Source organism: Mixophyes fleayi, chromosome 1 (genome assembly GCF_038048845.1).
Source record: "Mixophyes fleayi isolate aMixFle1 chromosome 1, aMixFle1.hap1, whole genome shotgun sequence".
NCBI lineage: Eukaryota > Metazoa > Chordata > Amphibia > Anura > Limnodynastidae > Mixophyes > Mixophyes fleayi.
Window position 1 is genome coordinate 325,722,156 of NC_134402.1, and position 20,910 is coordinate 325,743,065.

The 20,910-nt window shown below is 42.5% G+C and overlaps 1 protein-coding gene across 1 annotated transcript in view; it reads left to right on the plus strand.

The window, feature by feature from the left end:
* Positions 1 to 4,547: 4,547 nt before the first annotated feature.
* Positions 4,548 to 20,910, plus strand: part of KIAA1671 (KIAA1671 ortholog) — a 156,297-nt gene continuing 139,934 nt past the window's right edge. The window contains exon 1 of the mRNA XM_075214442.1: positions 4,548 to 4,728. The gene's annotated coding sequence lies outside the window, so the exon portion shown is untranslated. The remainder of the gene's footprint in view (positions 4,729 to 20,910) is intronic.

Here is a 20,910-nt window from a genome sequence, read left to right on the forward strand (position 1 = left end):
TTTAGTAAATATTCCCATAAGACTCTAATTTATTAAAATGTCTGCTGTTATATTCCCAGAGCTGTGGAAAGGTACAGGGCGCACTAGGTGCCCCTCACCCTCAGGAAGTGGAGGGGGATGTCAGAGTCAGTGCTGCTGTGATGCTCCTCTGTGACAGTGACAGCCTATCACTGTTGCAACCAGTAGTATCTCAGCACAAGGTAACAAGTACACAAGTTGTGCTCAAGTTAATATTAATATTTAAAGATACCCCCTCTGTTCACCACTGTCAGCCAATGAAGAAAGATGTGTTTTAATTTAAACATTGGAAAAATGAAACACTAAATGATGTCACACATTCAATGATTTAAGCATCCCTGAATTGTTGGCGCTCTAGACGATTGCATTAATTTTCCTTACAGTAACACTGCACTGGAATATTCCTTTCTATATCTGAGGAATCACCTCTGCCATTAATACACATTAAATACATTTTATATTTACATTTATATATAAATCACTATGTACTTCGTTGCAAAATCCTCATGGCGTCTTATAAATAAGAGGTAATAATAATAAAATATATATGTATGTCATTGGGGTGGTCCCCATGCAAAGCTAGCGTGAGCCTGCTCCCAAGTCACTTTGGAATTAGCTCCATTTCATTGGGTTGTACATAGTTCAAGTGTCAAGTACAAGTATTGGCCCCAGAGGGAGTTTGTCCTAGGGGTCTGATGCTACCTCCAAACCGAATCTGACCACTGAAGGCAGCACCCTACATCCTGAGGCGCCAGGACATTATCCCTTCTGGAGCACCTTGCCTTACTAATAGAATCCATCTGGCTCTGTCGCTCTCCTATCCCCAGGGTGCGGCAGCCAAACATCACTGTCCCTTTCTCTTAGCCTTGTGCTTTTAGAGTCCAAACAAATCCTGCCCAGAGTTGTAGTTCCATCACCAGAATGAGTGGCATCCTGCTGTTGGCTGTGTAGGACAGTGGAAATGATTCACCCTGGAGTTCATTTCCCACTTTACTTCTCCTTGATAATTAATTCCCCACTAACCCTCAGAGCCACCCACCTGCTGTCCAGCTCTACCCCATACAAAGTATTTCCTATACATCTCCTCATACAGAGCACGGTGCATAGAACAATATAGGTTGATTATGTACACATTGAGCTCCCCATACAGTGTATATAACACAGTATTAATAAATGACAAAATAAATAAAATATAACAGAAAATTGTTTTGTTTACCTTGTCAAATTAAAGTAGAAAAGAACACAAAAAATTAAAACGCATATTAAAATGTTCTTAAAATTGGTAAAACAGGTAACATATCAAAATATTTTCTATTACAGTTGTGACCGTTCGCCATGGATGATTGAGTTAGTTCACCATAACACATAGCCTTGGACTGTAGCTCAGGATCCCACCTTAAGATGCTGAGAGTGAAGAGCAAAAAGAAGTCTCTGCGCATGCAGGTTAAATCACACAGGGTATATACTGTATGTGCAAATAGAACAGGTGTAGTGGTGTAATGAATGTGTGCCAGACCATCTCATGTGATGAAATAGTGGAGATTTACAGTAATTTAAATGCATCTTCCAACATTACTCTCCAGCACATCACTTAATTGCTTTTGTGTCATGAAATTATCACTCATCACTTCTCTGCCTCTACACAATTGCGACTACACCACTGTATTCAAATGCCTCCAGGTACCATCTTCACCTCGCTCCATTCTTATCCTATACCTGAGAACAGGGGTTGGCTGGCTGTCCTGGGGGCAGAGGGGCATCTGTGGACTATCTTGGGCTGAGTCACTGGTCTACTTTAATTTGTTTCTTTAAAATGTTCTTAATAGGCTGCTGAGCTGAGCCTCGTCTCCAGGCTAATTTGCCAGCCAGCCCCTGCCTGAGATTCTGGTAAGTGGAGTCTCACCCTCCTGGGTGCTTCTCACACTCCTCAGGTCACATGTGGCTTAGCAGCATCCTGCCCTGACTGTGCACTTAGCACTAACACTACTGATGTCATTGGCCTTTCTCTGCATTCCAGAACCTCCTCCTTGGAACTCAAACACACTCCAGTACTATCAGTAATATCTCAGTAGAACAGTACTAGGCTCACACAGCAGTGAGTTTCACACAACGTGTTAAAGAATGGAAGCGAACACTTTTGTGGTGGTCGAATACTGATGGGAAATCCTTCTCTTACTTTGTCTCCCAGATACGAGTCAGGTTCTTTTCTCTTTTGGATATCCGGTGGTCAGGAGATAAATACTTCAATGAAAGGGACAAAGATTGGTCAAACAACTTGATTTTATTGAGAATGCTGTAAGGATAGTTTTGGTAAGCCACCGTGCCACTGACCCCTTCAGCTCAATAGTAATGACAAAATAATGCGTTTGATCAGCATAGAGCACAATAGCATTTAACATATAACATACACCTGGTGAGTATAAGGCAGAATAACGATAACATCTTCAATGCACATTGTCTAATAAGGCACACTGGTAATCACAGTTACTACTTTCACGTTAACAATATCTGACTGGTGATGATGCAATAACCATCAATAATAACCCATCAAAACTCTTACGGTCACTACCGCGCCCACTAGAGGGCTCCTTCTTATTCAGGTGTTTGGGGTACCGTGCTATTCCCTATGGGTCAGGCGCCCCACTTTTAGCATCTACTGCTGAGTTAACTTGAATTGCAGCGGTACCACTAACACTGAATGTCACACCTTCAATATTAATAAATCAATTCTTAAGTAAATCACATAACATTAACATCCATCTCAACATTTGGTGCACCAATATTATCCCTGGTAACGTTACCATATTTTCCACTCAGTCCTGGGCTGACCTGTGCACAGGAATTTGGTAGTGTTCCAATGTCCTGCAGAGGTTTTCATCAAGGGTTAAGTATTATAGTAGAAAGCAGGGATGTTGCTCATTTCAGCCACAAGATGGCGCTGTTCTCTCAACAGTCAATGAATCTCTATCAGCACATGTGCTCTGCAACAGGGTATAATGTCCAGATATCAGCACACATGCAGGATATAGCTGAAACAACCATCCTAATTGTTCCCTGCAGCCTGTGTATAGGTATGATCTGGGGGAAAACCCTCACAATCCTTCCTTGTACAAGAATGCAATGGCAGTTTTGGATAGATTCTCTCATCACTCTTCCCTCTGACACTGGGGTGTGTACAATACACTGCAGACTAGGGTTTTACCTGGAGACGGTTCTGCAGTTAGTGGAGATTGTCTTTGGCGCCCCGCTGCGTGTCCCCAGCTGTTCTCCATCCGCTTTGCTGGCAATGTCACAGTTCTGGCTGCAGCTTATCTTCTCTCTGCTCGGCTGCACATCCTCCCCCTTGTTCCTTCTACCATGCTGCTCTCTCCCTCTCCTCCTTCCTGCACAACATCTTCCTGTTACTCTCCCAGCCAATCAGGGCCTTCATCCTCATCCTGTCAATCACTCCTGGGCACAAGTTTTCAGGAGCACTATTAACCCCTTGTAGCCCTGCATCTTAAAAGCGTTTATGCACTTCCTCTGTGCTGTTCAACAGGGCTTTGGGGTACCACACTTTCACAAAAACTAGCAAGAAAACATAATGTTTAAGGAACTGTATATGTGAGTACTCTGGTCTACTAAGCTCTCTGCACCACCGCTACCAGACACCATCTGGACATCTGCCTTTTATAGGCCATCTGAATGTTCCAGGACTCTTTACCATCTAATCCCACACCATCTTGGCATATACTCCATCTATTCACCCCTGCTATCTAGATAAGATTCCAAGGCTCTACCTACACCTGTACTATCCATACACCATATACTTCAGATCTCTATATGCCAACTAGCCTGGAACTACCAATACCAAATGGCAACATTTTCTCACTACAAAATCATCATGTGTGAAAGCCCTCCCTCTAGGTTGTAAGCTTGCAACCCTCGGTGTCATGTCTGTGTCTTATCCGTATTTTAAAATATATTGTCCACTATGCTGTAATTGCATAACCTGAATGCTTCCAAGTTGGTTGCCCAACCCCTTATCCCTGTCTGTTGGGATTTGTAGTGCCACAATATCTGCCCACCTCTGAAATAGAGCAAAGATTACATATATCTCTGGTATTATTTATTATTAGGGCTCACATAGTTTTAAAAATGAAAACAGTTGACACCTGAAGTTGGCTCAGACTGTAAAATTCAGCCCATATTTCATTTTGGTGTAAAATAATGTAAATAGTTATAAGAATCAATTCCCACGTATCTCGTTAATTTTACTTTATCAGTAAAATAAAATAAACACTGTGCACTAAAGGAACAAAGGGGTCTGTTCAGTGTAAATCTAGACACGAAGAAGCCACATTTAAGAGGTATAAAAAAACATAGATATGGTGTAATCTAGCAGATGGCCATGTGGTGGCGACACATCACCCCATCCTGCTCTCTTATCTGCAGCCACAGGTTGCCATGCTAACAAAGCCGCTTCCAACCCCCTAAGCCCCGCCCATAAGCCTACCAAACAAGCTAGGTTGTGCGGCCTTTGTCCCAGGCTGGGGGCTCCTTGTGGAAGGCACGACAGGGCAGTGGGCGTGGCCTGGCTGTAGTCTCAGCAGGTTGGGTTGGTCGGGCGGAGCTATCCCTGTTTGGGCAGGTGCAACATGGAGAAAGAGGAAGAGAGACGCTGAGAGCAGACACCCGTGAAACAAAGGGGGTGATCGGGCGCCCGGCCAGGTAAGACTGCCTCCTAGACGGGCTCACCACAAACTTTCTACCAAGCCAGTGCCTGTGTGTTTGGCTGCAGCCATAAAGCCTCTGCGATCGTGCACTCAGCTGCAGGGTGCTGTCAGAGCAAAACTTCTCCACCTGTAACTGTGGATGCTGCTCAGGAATGAATCTGTGATCCCAGCCGCCCTCCCCAGGGGGCTTATCCAATAGCATGGTGTCAGATGGGTAATTACTATTAGCAATAATAATATTATCATTGTAATCTGTGGCCACAGCCTGAGCAGAGTGACATTTGCATGACTGCTGTGCAGAGGAAAGGCACAAGTGTCCCTTAATGTGTGCCCTTATGCTGTATGGACTGCAGTCATCTTGACAGCATCATGATTTATTATTATTGACTGTTCACTAGTCCCAGTGAAGGGTAAATACAGCTTCATGTATTGCCTGAATTATGAAGCACTGTGGACACTTTACAGTACTTGCATGCTTGGGATATGTTGGAATTTCAGGGTGTGTATTCCAGCAGACTTCATAGCATTGACCGAAGGGTAGCATTACAACAGAATAAGGTAATGGTTTTCTTTTCAGTACATATTACGCCTAAATAATTGAATCCAGAAGTGGAAACAGCATCTGCTTGGTTAAAATCTGCTCTAAATTGCAGCAATAACACTTGTACACATTTTATTGCATATATTGGATAACATTTGTTCAACTTTCATTATAATTGTACAGAATGAATATGTAAATATTTAGGATTGTATGGTGTATTGCCTTGTCAAAACTCTGTCCTGTAGAGCTTACTATTATTTTTTTGTTACATTGCGATTGCTAACTAATTTCATTGGCAGGTGACACAGGAGTTAAACTGGGCAGAAATAGTTCAGATTTCGTGTTGACAAATCTGTAATGTTTTTTAATTGGGTAGAATGTTAGAACACAACATAACTTCTCTCCTATAAGTTTTGCATTTGTATTGCACTTTTGAAGTCTGTGGATCAACCAGCATAGACCGAATCAAGAACGAACATTAAAAAGGAAAGGCGGAAGGTATTCCCTTATTAGGGTATTTCAAGCACAATATTCCCATGTACAGTAATGTCAGTGGCTTCCAAAGGTCAGTACACTCCTACTGTGCCAATCCTTCATATTGCTAATCATGACAGGACAAAATCAAATAAAAATAAACTCTCCAATACCCCCCTCCTCCCTCTTATACGCTGCTCAAATAAAAACATGGACAGTTGGAAGAATTTAAAACAGAAAAGGGAAATTCCCATCCCTCCCCCAGCTGTGTGCTGTGGAGCATGGACCATACTGTGTATGTGGGAAGTGAAACCTTGTTTGTAGTTGGGATGATGGTGTATAAGTGGTGAGTGTTAAGAATAACAATACTTTCCCAAGGAATTCAGCAGGTCTTGAGTTCTCCAGATGAAATACTGGATTTGTGTTGTGAAACCTGCACTGACTGTAAATGCATTCATCTAGTGACAAGCACTCTGTTGTTCCAGAGTGCAGCAAGGGCCGTATGTTGTATGATTTAACGCTAAACTAATGATGCCTGTTTAATTAGTTAATTGATTTTTTTCCCCCTCTCCTTTTATATTGCCATTTTGACCTGTTTTAATTGATCTTAAACATCATAGATTAATGACTCTCCATTCCTAGAAGTTAAAAACTAAACATTGCAGTCTCATTCCACCCTGTGTTTATCTTTAGCGTTTGTTTGACTGGTAGACAGCGCTCTACCACAATACCATGTGCTGTAGTTTTATACCCAAGCCTTGCTTTTTAAGGAACTTGACACTGGAGAATTCATTGTTCTGTGTATTTTAGCAATGACTTTGTTCTGATCATAATAGGATGAATTGCCTCTAGCATTGCCTTTTATAGAAATCATACAAGACTTCTACGCACAGAGCTGTTCTCTATTGGTTTTGTTCTCCAGGAATGAATAGGGTGCTTCCTTACTGGCAAATATGTACATAGTAGGGTTGTTAGACATGCAGCTAGAAATACATTGTCCAAATATTGTTCATTTATTTTCTTTCTATTGGCTGGGTAAAGAAGGATCTATTTTGGAATTGAGTTTATAGATGGCTTTGGTCATTTAAGCTGAAGTAGACATCTAATGGCTCACCAGCTTTTAGGAGACATTACAATATGCACTGTTCCTCATTGTGTGGCTGAGGACACTGGGATTTACTTATCCCTGAGTTAATGCAACTTAACTTTTCTTTGCTGTTCTTTTCAAGTATTGCACTAATGGACTCCAGTCTCTAAAGCTCTGCCCAAGAGTTGTGCAATTTGAGGCCCGAGGTGGGCATCAGTCCCTACACACTGGCTAATGGCAGGGTATTCACTATTAAACAAGTTTTACTGTCTGTGTATAAAAAATGTTTCTTGTAATGAAAAGTTGAAGGTAAAATGATCATAGTTTCTGGTTCTTCCTCGTTATAGTCTGTGTAATATGGATTTAAAGGCCATAATCATAATTATGAAGATAAAGAAATTTGTTTTGTTGCTAACCAGATTAACATTTATGATTCTATTTGTATATATTTATTTTTTGTGAACATTTTATCAAATAAATCTACTGCTGTGTTTATTTATATTTAAGCCTCCCCCCCCCCCCCCCTCTGCTCTTCTGACTCACCAGTTTGTTTGTTTTCTTATTGAAGCCCGAGGTGCGTGACTCCAATCACCCAGTGCAGTGCAATACTGTGCTGGGAGCTTGGACCCTTCCCGAAAGGTAAAGGGCCTCGTCTCCCCATCCCCTAGGAGCCAGAAGATCCCAGAGAGGGAAAAAGGAGATCTTCAGGCCTTCCTTCGCCGTAGCTAGGGAGAGCCACTTTACATCCCCAACCTCCGGAGCCAAAAGGCTCCTTAGGAGGCAAGGGTCTTCAGGACCACCTCCGCCGCAAGGCTTGAGTAGTCCCTTTTACCCCAAGGTTGGCCGAAGTTTCCCTTGGGGGACTGGATCTTTAGCTCCCCCCAAAAGGAGGGAGCCTCAGATAACTTGGGGAGAGTGGGTCGCCCATAAGGGTCTATACCCAAACCCCTACAAATCTGCAGAAACAATCTAAAAAAAGTGCTATGTGTTATAATAAGTGTCATAAGGCCCCTGCCTTTCAGCCAGAAATATAAAAATTGTCCTTGCACCCGGCCAAAAGGGCAAGGGAAAAATGGTGCTGCCTGAAAATTAAAGGTGCATATTGCAAAGTGCCTTCCTCCACCGTGCATTTTCGGGCACCTCCTGCTCAGACAGCACCGGGGACACGTAGCACCTCGGGCTTCAGGCAGCCGGCCTCTTGGCCAGAGGACCAGGTGACGGCCCATTGCCTACAGGGGGTGCCTCTAAGCCCACTACTGCGTACATGGGCATCTACACCTGATCTTAGCCAAAAGGCAGAGAAGCGACTCGCCAGTTGGTGATCAGTTGTCACAGTCAAACTTGTCCCCATTGCAGAAACCACAGTGGGTGAGCTATTTACATAGCTCCCAGAGCATTTTGGTCTCCAGAAAATGGCTGTCACTTGTCTAACTCAGTCATTGAGACTCGCTGTAAGATAACGGTTAATTCACCTGAAACTGATGCTGATAAAACTCAACAAAAGGTGTATTTCAGGGCCTCCCCTCAGCAGAATGAGCAAACCAGGAGTTTTTAATTATTATTTATTCATTGCCCAACACCATTCTCCGCTTCTATTTCAGGACACAGACAGGTACTCTATAATCCAGGATGCAATGGGAAGTTGAGATCTCTCCTGGATATATAACTGTGTGTGATTTATCCTGTGATCAATAGATTGATGTGAACAGCACAGGACCACTGCTCTAGTTGTGCATTCTGGATATTATTCTTAGTCTCTGTTCTGTGTGTCCCATGTGTTCACGTTACATGTGATCACAGGTACATCTATACAGCCAGAATATTCACTCTGGTTTTTAAAGGAGTAAATCCATAAAATAGATTTGAGTGCACAGGACAGATCGTTGTAAGGAATATATCTTGAGGAGACAGTCACATGTTCTGTAAGAGGCCGTTTGCTGGAGAACATGTGTTAACTGAGGCTTGTCTTGTATATTGAATTTTCATATCCATCTGCTGTATTTAATTTCTGCTAGAGAAAGCCTGTGAGTTGGGTGGGTCAGGCCCATGGGTGTGCATTATTAGATCATACACTGGCCATCTGGTCTTCAGTGACCCTTTCACTTCGAGTCAGCAGTGTTTTTCTGTTGGTTTTCAGTAGTATTCTTTACACCTCGGGGGAATTATTGTAAATAATATACAAGTAAGTCTACTGTATATAATCTTTCTTTGAATATCATATGTGGTGTACTTGCAGACTTTTTACCCCCTTCTGTTCTATTGTACTGCTCCTCTCATGACCATACAGTGATTTAAATGGTGTTATGTGACTGGTGCCTTGTGAGGTTGTTCACATGCATAATCACATGAAGTTTCAGCCGTCTGCAACAGTTTTCAGAAATTGGTATCAAACAGTGCTGCTGATAGGTGAACAGATTGCTACAACATTAGTTACATAACATCATGGACTCGGGAGGAAATCATTCATGCATCTGACTTCAGGGTTACTGTACCATAATATATTGTGGTACAGCAGATGAAGCCATAATTGCAGCCTTAATTCTTCAACAGAAACTCCACTAAGGTTTTATTTCCCTTTTGCTACATTTACAAGAGCACACAGTTTGCTTAGAGGCTCGTTCACACATATACACTAGAGTATTGGGTGAAATGCAGTAATACGTGTTTTTCAAGTGCTTTTCATGTGTTGTGTACTTTTAACAATTCAATAGATTGTACTGGTAACGCGTTAACATGTGAAATAGATTGTACCTAAAATGTAAAGTTACAATTTCTAGAACACAATGATGGTAATGAGCCTATAGGAAACCATTCATTTTTTTTTTTTTTTTATTATTGCAAATTTAACATCCACAGGTGTAGACGAGCCCTAAATGTTCTGATATTTATTTCGGCTCCCCAAGTATTTAGATAGCTCATGAGATCAACCTGTCTTAACGTATTAAGCTCTTTTCTACTTTTAGATGATTTCTATCATTTTTATGTTGTTGATCAAATATCCTATTCAGATTATTTTGACCTCTTAGTGCTTGCCAGTATAAAACTGAACACCAATTTCTATTATTATTATTATTATCTTTGACTTATAAGGTGCCACAAAGGGTCCGCAGCGCCGTACATTACATATACAGAAAACAGAGAACCAAGACACAACATGATACAAAAATATATACAAACACAGGTGACAGGGTAAAGCAAATCAGATTATTTCTGGGACTATTGAACACTTGCATGCATCTCCTGTTAAATAAAGCAATGTTCAGGTTTATATATAATTGCTCTGATTTGCTTCATCATGTGATGCCATTGATGACACTGGTGGTAGTCAAGGAGGTTGCAAAACACATTGTTGCTGTGATTCCCTGCTAATCCGGCTGTGTTTCACTTGTACAAGAACAGCTCAAACTGGTCCTTTTCATGTATTCTTCTACAGCTGGGTGTGCTGAACACTTGCTGCAATGGCCCCAGGGCTAAGAAGTGTAGGTAAAATATTAACACCCTGTTGTCACATGGAACTTTTGGAAATGTGACTTTGCTGTGCAACCCAACATTAGTAGATGCACGAGCAGCTTTTCTATCGGTGTTTAGATGTATGACTACTCTTCGCAAACACTGAGTTTTTAGTATAAGTCCTACATTGGCAAATGGAAGTTGTGATTGAATACTCCTATTGGGTTAAATTATTGTGCGATTGTGATGCTACAGGTGCTACCCACCTTCAGATGGCATTGATATATCCGTTTATAAATGCCGTCCTAAAACATTTGCAAAATACTTTGATTTCTCTACTTGATTTTCTTGTGTGCTTTTCAGCCATGTGCTTAACATAATTTCTTTTTGTTACCGTTGCTCAACACTAAGAATAATTTATCTATGAGAAAAACCACCACACGGCCATAGAAAAAAAAAAAAAAATACGTACATGTCCTTCCTGCGTTTGGTGACTTCTCTCTTATGTGTTTCTATTGTCCCTCATGAGCACAGTAGAAAGACATAGTGCAGCCGTTATAGTTGCCCGATGCCTATATTTCCCTACTAAATACTGCAATAATCAGAGATCACATATCTTACATATATTAGTTATTTACCAAGCTCAGATGCATTTAATTTATCATCTTGACACTTACTAAATATATTGAATTGTCTTTCTGGCTTCCATCTGTGCATTTCATTCATTTATTTATATCATAAGTAGTAATGAACAACTCTTATCTTATGACCATATAGGAACAGCTGTTATGGTTGAAAGCACTCCATAGATCCCATGGAGCAGCATCCATGCAGACGGGCTGCTTTCCTTAATGTGGGACGAACGTGAAATAGACCTGTGCATAGATGGCTGTACTTCTCCTAGTGATCACTGATGCACTGGTAGGACTCCCATGTCTTCATAATGTGCCATGGACTGAGTATAAAGACTTGGAAAGGATACCAGAGGTCTTTTCTGAGTTCCTTCAACTATAAAAATACAAACACTCAGGCAGTATACTTTCATATGGTCTTGTAAGTAGTGTGACTTCTAGTTTCTATATATCTTCTATTATCCCACATTTTAATACCTATGTTAATACCTATCCAAAAGACAAACTTGTAAAAACAAATTGCTGTACACATTATGTCTTGAGAGACCAACATGATAAAAAGATCAACCCATCGCACACTGCTTATATAAGCAAAGACATATGACTACTCCCACATTAATATGCGGAGTACCTTCGCTCACCCAGATGTTGATATAAGCCCCTACAATACCGTCAACTTATAAGTATTCATTTCATGTCCCGTTACGCCTACTGAATGACATCTACAACCCAAATATGAAATCATCCCTGCATCATTTCTCATATGTATGAAAATATTTATAAAATTGTTCTTGGGTGAAAAATTAGAATACAGTTAAATGTTGCTTTAACCTAGATGTGTCAAACTCGCGGCCCAAATGCGTTTTTTTGCAGCCCAACGTTACTGTGGGTAAACAAGTGGAATGCGACCAGTTTTACTTTATTCGATTAGATGACTTAAAAAATTCACTGAATATGACAGAACAGTTTGCTTCTGAGTTCAGTCAACCTTCCCCGTCACGTGACACGATGCCGCTCGTCTCTCTACACCCACTCTGTAATCTGTCGCTCGCAGTTAGAACAGTGCACTTTCATAATTCAAGCAAACTGCTTGGTGAGCTCTGACTGTTTGTGCGCAAAACATTATCATTATTCGTTTGGTAAGTTGGTGTCTAAGTACATTTATATGACAGTTTGTAGACTGTTTATCAAATGTATTACCCCTTTGTGCTCATGTCCTGCGGCCCACACAATCTTAGACTTTGATTATTTGGCCCAATTGGGATTTTGAGTTTGACCTGCCTGCATTAAACAGTGTCAAGAGTGAGAAATATAAACAGTGAATTGCAAGAAAAGCAAAATGTTTTAGTTCAGTGTCATCGGCATCAATTACCTTCAGGGACTTGAGTCACTGTATTTATGGCAGCCTCAACACTTTTTCTTTTGTCTGTCTTTAAGCTGTGACATTTCTGTGTATGCAGTGTTAATATCACAACTATGTTCTTCCCCACCTATGACGCCAGAACTTCAACACTTCCGGAGGGCAGATCTGTGTAATTTAAAATAAACTTTTGTGAATGTACCCCGCAGTGTCCAGTCTTGTGGGTTTGTGGCCCATATTTACTGTTTGTTAGCAACAACTCTCTGGTGCGTATTTTTGTGTTGTGTGTACAAGGTGCTCTTAAACCTTTTGAAATCAAGCAGAATTCAAATCCTGCTTGCATTGTTTTGCTGCATGATTCTTATACCCTTGTTGTGTTGTCCTGCATAATACTGCTGGCGCATTTCACTTGAATCATGTTGGAGCTTTAACAAGTTCACACCTATTAGTGATAGTGACTGCTCTTGCTTATGTATTGCAACCAGCTGTTATCACTCCGTGTGATGTCCCACTGTGGTCTGAGCCCAGTGACCCTGCACTTGGACCAGTATTTCCATCCACTTACAATTGCAACCTGACCTGAAGTCTACTTTTGCTGTCTGGAACTGGAGAAATCCTCCTTGGTCGATTTGGGGAAAAAATCCCTGTAGGTAAAGTTTAAAATTGTATATTCTTGGCTAGAACACAGATTCAGTGCCTATAGAAAGTATACACTTTGGCATTTTAACATTTTATTTCCTTACACCATGGGTACACCGTTGATGCTGCCGGACAGTCTGTAAAACAAATTATACAAAGAACAAATCCTACATAGAAACAGAATGAGAACAAGGTTGAGGGAGAAGGTGCAGACATGAGCCAGAGGCTAGAGAGGGTTGCTTGTGAGAGCTTACAATCTACAATTTTGGAGTTCTCATAACTGATTAACACTAAATACATTGTAATGTCAAATAAAAAAAAACGGAACCAAATCTTTTTCCTTAATCGTAACCCCCCACCCCCCCCTTCCAAATACTGTAATCAATTACACATTTGCAAATTTTAGCAAGTGTATTTTAATACACTTAAATTAACCCTGTTGCAATCAGTTGTTCCATGGAGCTCTGAAAACAACAATGATGTGCCCTACCTTGCAGCATGGTTGCGGGAGCATTATGAAATTGAGATGGTTCACTGCTTCAGGGACAGGAAATCTTGTTAACATGGATGGAAAAATGGGTGGACACACTATATACAAATCTTGGAGGAGGATCTGCTACAGTATGCAAAAGAACTAGAACTTGGAAGAAGATTTATATTCCAACAGGGCAATCGCCTAAAGCAGGGGTGTCCAACCTTTTAGCTTCCCTGGGCCACATTGGAAGACGACGAGTTGGTTTGGGCCGCACATAAAATACACTAACACCAACGATAGCTGATCATCGAAAAAAACATAGAAAACGTAGTTAACATATTAAACTTACTTGGAAATGAAGTTAGTAAGAGTTAGGAAACCTGTTGCAGAATCATGATTAAAGCAGCAGTCCCATTACCAGCTGCAATTTAACTTACCTGCATCTGCCCCTTAGTGGGGATCGGGGAATTAAATGCCAAAAACTTTTTTTTCCTCTCTTTCTGCACCCATGAATAATTTTTTTTATTGACCAGTTTGAAATGGTCACGGATATAGGTAGCATCAGGAGGACTAATAGAAATCTACAGAGATTTAAAGATAGGGTGGCGGGAAAAATGGCTCAATGGCGCAGCCTCCGATGAGGGTAACAGTGGGTGATATTTTCACCCTACTTAGCACTGCACATTTAAAATGGTTTAAAATATTAAAAATACAATCATCTCTTAATATTTATATTAGATACATACAGAGAACACAGCTAGTTCATAATTGCATGGTGCAGAAAGTCCAAATTCAGAGTAACAACAATAAGATACTGGTTAATCTTTCACTGCTGCTGATAGTTCGCGTGGGTGACTCCTCTGTACTGCGCTACGCAATGGATGTCGGGTGTGATGATGTCACCCCCGACATTCACTGCGAGCACCGCACGGAGGAAGAGACCAGGGAGGGAGCCGGAGCGCCAGCTGACGCGACCGCAGGGTAAGTATTTTCTTTTTTTTCAGGATATTTTTTTCATTAACAGCGCTGCCCCCTTGCCACAACTGCTGGGCCACATTTACAGGCGGGCTGGGCCGCGGGTTGGACAACCCTGTCCTAGACCCTTTTGCTCAACTAGAGCTTGCTCTGCAGCAGATCTACGGAGACCTACCTTCTATTGGTACAGTAAAGCTCTGCTCCCGGTCCACTGGCTGAATTGGAAATGTCCAGCATTGCTAGTCTCCCACAGGACCACAACTCATTCCAGGTCGATAACTTTGATCAGTGCTTCTTGCTGTTCACTCAGGAAAGTACTTGGCTCTTAAATCTGTAAAGAAGCTGATGAATTTAAATGATGTATTTCAACTGTAAAGCAGTAAAACCCTTACCATTGATTTGCAAATTATTATTATTATTATTATTATTATTAGGGAATATGAATTGAAAGAATAGTAATAAGCTGCATAAACCACATATTGTATGCCTTATTGTATCCACTTTCCCTTTTGGTGTTTGCTCTGACTCTCTGCAATGGAATGTTATTGTTGCTTTAGTTTTTTAGTTTTATCGCTGTATTGGTTACTGTTATGATGCTATAACATTTTACAGACTATTCCTATACAGTTGTACAACATGCTGCTGACTGTTTACAAAGGAATGGATGCAAAATTGAATTTCTCATGCACTAATGGATTTGTATTTGCATAGTCACAGTAATTTTGTATTTGTATTTGTTAACCTGATCTTTGTATTGCTCTGTTTTGACTAATTTATTTTTTTTCCGGTACCCTAGAAACGTGCAGAGGTGACATAACAGAAGGGTAAACCTTTTGTCATTTCAACCTTCATAGATTTTTGGAAAGAGAGCACATGTGGTACTTTCCCTTTTCAAGTTGGTCTTGTTGTCTTTAATACAGTTCCCATTAAATTCTTCAATCTGCTGTAGAGTTGGACTGGATCATATAGCATATGAATCACTTTTTACCTTTGCACTCTGGCTGGACCGAAATACAATATGTAGACTTAACCTCATGTATCTAACTCCCATTGTCCTCTTTGTCTGTATTACTCAGTATTTATTACTGTTTGCCCCCGATTGTAAAGCGTTACGGAATTTGCTGGCACTATATAAATAAATGTTAATTTATGCATTTAAATAATATTCTGACCAGGAAACCACTATGATCTTAAACAATCATATACTCAGTGTAACTGTTACCCCCTGTCACACCACAGCGATTCAGCTGTCAAAACACAGCGTGTGGTATTTTGGCTGCAAAACTAGTCTGGTATGACAAGGTAAATGTGTTCCCAGTTCACTTTAATGTTATGATGACTGAGCATATCCTCCCTTTAGCACGCTATAGTTATCCCTGACTTGTGTGTTTTGAAGAGATCCTGTAATGTAGAATACAGTTGTCAAGGGTAGAAGTTTCTGATTATAGGGCTGCATGGATAAGCAAATAAGACTTTTGCGTAAAGTCTTCCTCATGTTTGCTATCTTGTTCCTTCTTTTCTTTGACTGCATATTGTAAACCTACACATTCTAATCTTGTACCCATCCCAAATACCAATGTATGGGCGCATCACTGAACTCTGGAATGATGCATGTTTGTGGACACACACCCTGTAAGTAACCTTTGCTCTATGAGTAGCTGACTTATTGCTCATATCTCACACTATAAAAGCTTAAACTTAGTTTAGTTTATGGATCCCTGGGTCTTTATTAACTTTGAGACTGAACCCTGTTTAAAGAGCCAGGCCTGTCTCTATGTGGGGAGGCTTATGTAGCTAAAATTTCTTAATTCAGTTTTAGTATGTAACGTGTTCGCTTTTAAATGTCCTTAACAGAAATACAAACAGTTGTGTGTACAAAAAGGAATAAAACTGATATAAGCACAATATAAAACATTCAGCAGCCTTTCTCATCAATAAACCATCCACAAAATGTCTCAAATAAAATCTCAAAAAGCACAAATATGAGGGAAGATGGCACTAAATGATATGATGTCCTTATGTATCGATAAAATATATACCGTATTTCCCCATGTATATGCCGCTCCACTGTATAAGACGCACCTATATAAATCATGTGAAAAAATTGAGGATAAACATTATCCTCAATTTTTTCACAGAGTAATTGTGCAGCTTATACAGAGGAGAGACAACGCTATAGTCAATTCTGCCTTACCCTGTCAGATGATTCTTCTGTCTTCTGTCCGTCTGATCCTGACGCTGAAAACCCGATTAAGGTCCTCTCTGCGATGTCCGGATGTCCTTTCAGGACCTTGACAATCCTTTCATGGACATCCGGACATCGCAGAGAGGACCTTAATCGGGTTTCCAGCATCAGGATCAGACAGAGAGAGGACTTTACCAGACAGAGGAGACATCTGACAGGGTAAGTGCTACTACCCCTGTATAAGACGCACCCAGTTATTAGACCCAAAATTTTTGGGGAAAAGGTGCGTCTTATACATGGGGAAATACGGTAGTTCCTTCAATTTCTCACTGTTCTGCAGTGCGATATTTTCCAGGAAAAGTTATTTCTCTTATAAACATGTGAATCCTCCTTGCATCGGCGCGTCGTATGTGGGGAAAAAAAGAAACCGATCATAGTGCAGTATTTCTTATAAAAATTCTTAGAAATAGATCCATAAAACTGTGATTAATGACTTCTCCAACATACTAAAAAAAAGGTGAAATACCATAATTATATGGAGCGTATTTTTTTTCACCAGGAGAATAAAAACCAAAAAGTATAAAATCACAAATAGACTTTGTTCTCTCCAGTAAACTTACTGGGGAGAACAAACAGATAAATACATTCCTTAAAAAAAACAACTCCCGGACTCAAGTGCAGATGGTTCCTCACCACATTAAGATGGTAACAACAGCATATATTTAAAACGCTCTGATCCCCGTTAGATGGTAACTTCAGGGTGCCGGCTTGTGTGTCTAGGAATATATCTGTGGTAAGTATCTTTTGATCTCAATGTCCACTCTCCCCCACCAGTTGTATATACAGTATGTGGCTGTGTTTAAACATTTTATGCATGAAACACAGTGTTATGTTTAGACCTCTTTTATCAGTGTTAACTTGTACTAGGGAAACCCATCATTTATTTGGGTATCTGTTTATTTGCAAAACGTCACTCATTAGGTTTTGGGGGTGAGGAGTTCCAAACGCGTATAGTTAAAGTGCCCATATTGCTTACCCACAATCAGGGCCGGACTGGGACTAAAAATCAGCCCTGGCATTTAAAGCACACAGGCCCACGTGTTGTGGGCTCCATGCACTATATTGTTGCACACTGATGCTGGCGCAGTACAACATGATGTAGTATGAGTGTGTGTGTGGGGGGGGGGGTATTTATTTCTCCTAATGACCCTCAACATTACATTATTAGCACCCCAATTACATTAATAAACACCATGACAATACATTATTAGTACCCAAATTACAGCAATAAATAACCCCCCCCCCCCCCCCCCCACACACACACTCACACTACATCAATCATCCCCACATTACAGCAACCGGCATCACCCCACACATTACAGCAACCGACATCACCCCCCACATTACAGCATCCAGCATCACCCCCCACATTACAGCGTCCAGCATTACCCCCACATTACAGCAACTGGCATCACCCCCCACATTACATCAACCGGCATCACCCCCCACATTACAGCAATACCCTCTCCTACTTATTAGCAATACTAAGCACCAAACACACTACAACACTGCCACCAGCACACCCCCCCATACTACAGCAATACCACCAATTATACAGGCACCACTGTAGGAAACAATGTTTTGCTTTTTTCAAATCTCCCACAAAATAGCAACAACGAACAGAGTACTTACACACATATAGGTAACAGGTTCCCTTTTCCCTCAATTAAATAGTAATGGCAGAATTTTCATGAATCATTCCACATGAAATAAAACTAACATATATCTAAAAAAAACATAACTATTGAATGATCATTTGAACCCACACGGCCGCATTAAAAGTATTTCCATCTACAGCAAAATGTCAGAGAAAAATATTTTTGTTTTACTACAGTAATTGGATATGCGTCTTTTCTATTCATTTTAAATAACACAGTATATAAATTAAGGGGGATAGAGGAGGTGGGTGAGAAATAATTGGATGTGATCCATCAGTTTGATTAGATAGGAAACATTTAGATTATTGACCTGGAGGCGTCTACCCCCTTGACTCACAGGCAGGGCTGACAAGAGGAATTTTGGGCCCCGATACAGCAACTTCTTTGAGCTCCCATCATATTCAACAATGAAAGACTTGCCTTTGGCAGAAGTTCATATGCCACACCGTAGTGTGCCCAGTTCATATTATGCCACATTGTAGTGCCCCAAGGTCATATTATGCCACATAGTATTACCCTCAATTCATATTTGGTCATGCAGAAGTGCCCACAAATCATATTATAGCATAGTAGTGCCCCCAAATCATTAGTAAAGCTCAGATAAAAACTCATTCACAAATAAAAATTGCTACAGCATATCAGATACTGAGTGTGAGTCCCAAGAGCAGCTTAATACATCATTTACAATGCAAACAAAAATAGATATATTGACACAATTACAGATAAAATTTATGACAAGCAATGTTTTTTCCTCTTAATTAAAAATCTCTGTACAGATAAATATGCAAAAAACATTACAGCGCAATAATGAGCAATACATAGTGTTAAACATTATTGGATACGCTGTAGTGTCCCCAGTTCAAGAAAGGATGGTTAAAAACATATTGCACACGAGAAAATATATGAACTTACCTGATTATGGCATCCTGTGTTCTGTTCTCCTAGTGGGCGCGCTGGGCGAGGAGGGATCAGCAGCTGTCAGCTCACACAGGCAGTCGGGAGCAGGAATAGAGGGCAGTGGTCGAAGCAGAAATGTAGGAGTGGGGGTATAGAAAATATAAGTGAATGGAGTATGAAGGCTTGATTTTTTTATTTTTTTTAACACTTGTCCCCTCTGTGCATTTCCATTCTTCATTACTACTTGTGTTTTATGATGGCTGCATCCCTGACATTCCCATTCTTAAGATGTCTCTCCCTTTACACTTTCTTTTACCTATGCCCCTGCACCATCTTCTCCTTTGTCCCTCTCACTTAACCCCCTGCACCACCTTCTCCGCTGGCTCTCACACATCTTCCTGTACCACCTACTCCCCTGGCTCTCTCACACATCTTCCTGCACCCTCTACCCCCCGGCTCTCTCACTCCTCTTCCTGCACCCCCTACCACCCTGGCTCTCTCACCCCCTTCGGCTCTCTCACCTCCTTTCCCAGCACCCCCTTCGGCTCTCTCACCCCCTTTCCCAGCACCCCCTGGCTCTCACCCCCTTTCCCAGCACCCCCTGGCTCTCACCCCCTTTCCCAGCACCCCCTGGCTCTCACCCCCTTTCCCAGCACCCCCTGGCTCTCACCCCCTTTCCCAGCACCCCCTTCCGCTCTCTCACCCCCTCTCCCAGCACCCCCTTCAGCTCTCTCACCCCCTTTCCTTTCCCAGCACCCCCTTCAGCTCTCTCACCCCCTTTCCCAGCACCCCCTTGGGCTCTCTCACCCCCTCTCCCAGCACCCCCTGGCTCTCACCCCCTTTCCCAGCACCCCCTTCCGCTCTCTCACCCCCTCTCCCAGCACCCCCTTCCGCTCTCTCACCCCCTTCCGCTCTCTCACCCCCTTCTGCTCTCTCACCCCCTTCCGCTCTCTCACCCCCTTCCGCTCTCTCACCCCCCTTCGGCTCTCTCACCCCCTTCGGCTCTCTCACCCCCTTCCGCTCTCTCACCCCCTTCGGCTCTCACACCCCCTCTCCCAGCACCCCCTGGCTCTCTCACCCCCCTCTCCCAGCACCCCCTTTCCCAGCACCCCCTTCCGCTCTGTCACCCCCTTCCGCTCTCACTCCCTCTCCCAGCACCCCCTTCCGCTCTCACTCCCTCTCCCAGCACCCCCTTCCGCTCTCACCCCCTCTCCCAGCACCCCCTTCCGCTCTCACCCCCCTCTCCCAGCACCCCCTTCCGCTCTCACCCCCTCTCCCAGCACCCCCTTCCGCTCTCACCCCCTCTCCCAGCACCCCCTGGCTCTCTCACCCCCTCTCCCAGCACCCCCTGGCTCTCTCACCCCCTCTCCCAGCACCCCCTTCGGCTCTCTCACCCCCTCTCCCAGCACCCCCTTCGGCTCTCTCACTCCCTCTCCCAGCACCCCCTTCGGCTCTCTCACCCCCTTTCCCAGCACCCCCTTCCGCTCTGTCACCCCCTTCCGCTCTCACCCCCCTCTCCCAGCACCCCCTGGCTCTCTCACCCCCTCTCCCAGCACCCCCTTTGGCTCTCTCACCCCCTCTCCCAGCACCCCCTTTGGCTCTCTCACCCCCCTCTCCCAGCACCCCCTTCGGCTCTCTCACCCCCTCTCCCAGCACCCCCTTCGGCTCTCTCACCCCCTCTCCCAGCACCCCCCTTCGGCTCTCTCACCCCCTCTCCCAGCACCCCCTTCGGCTCTCTCACCCC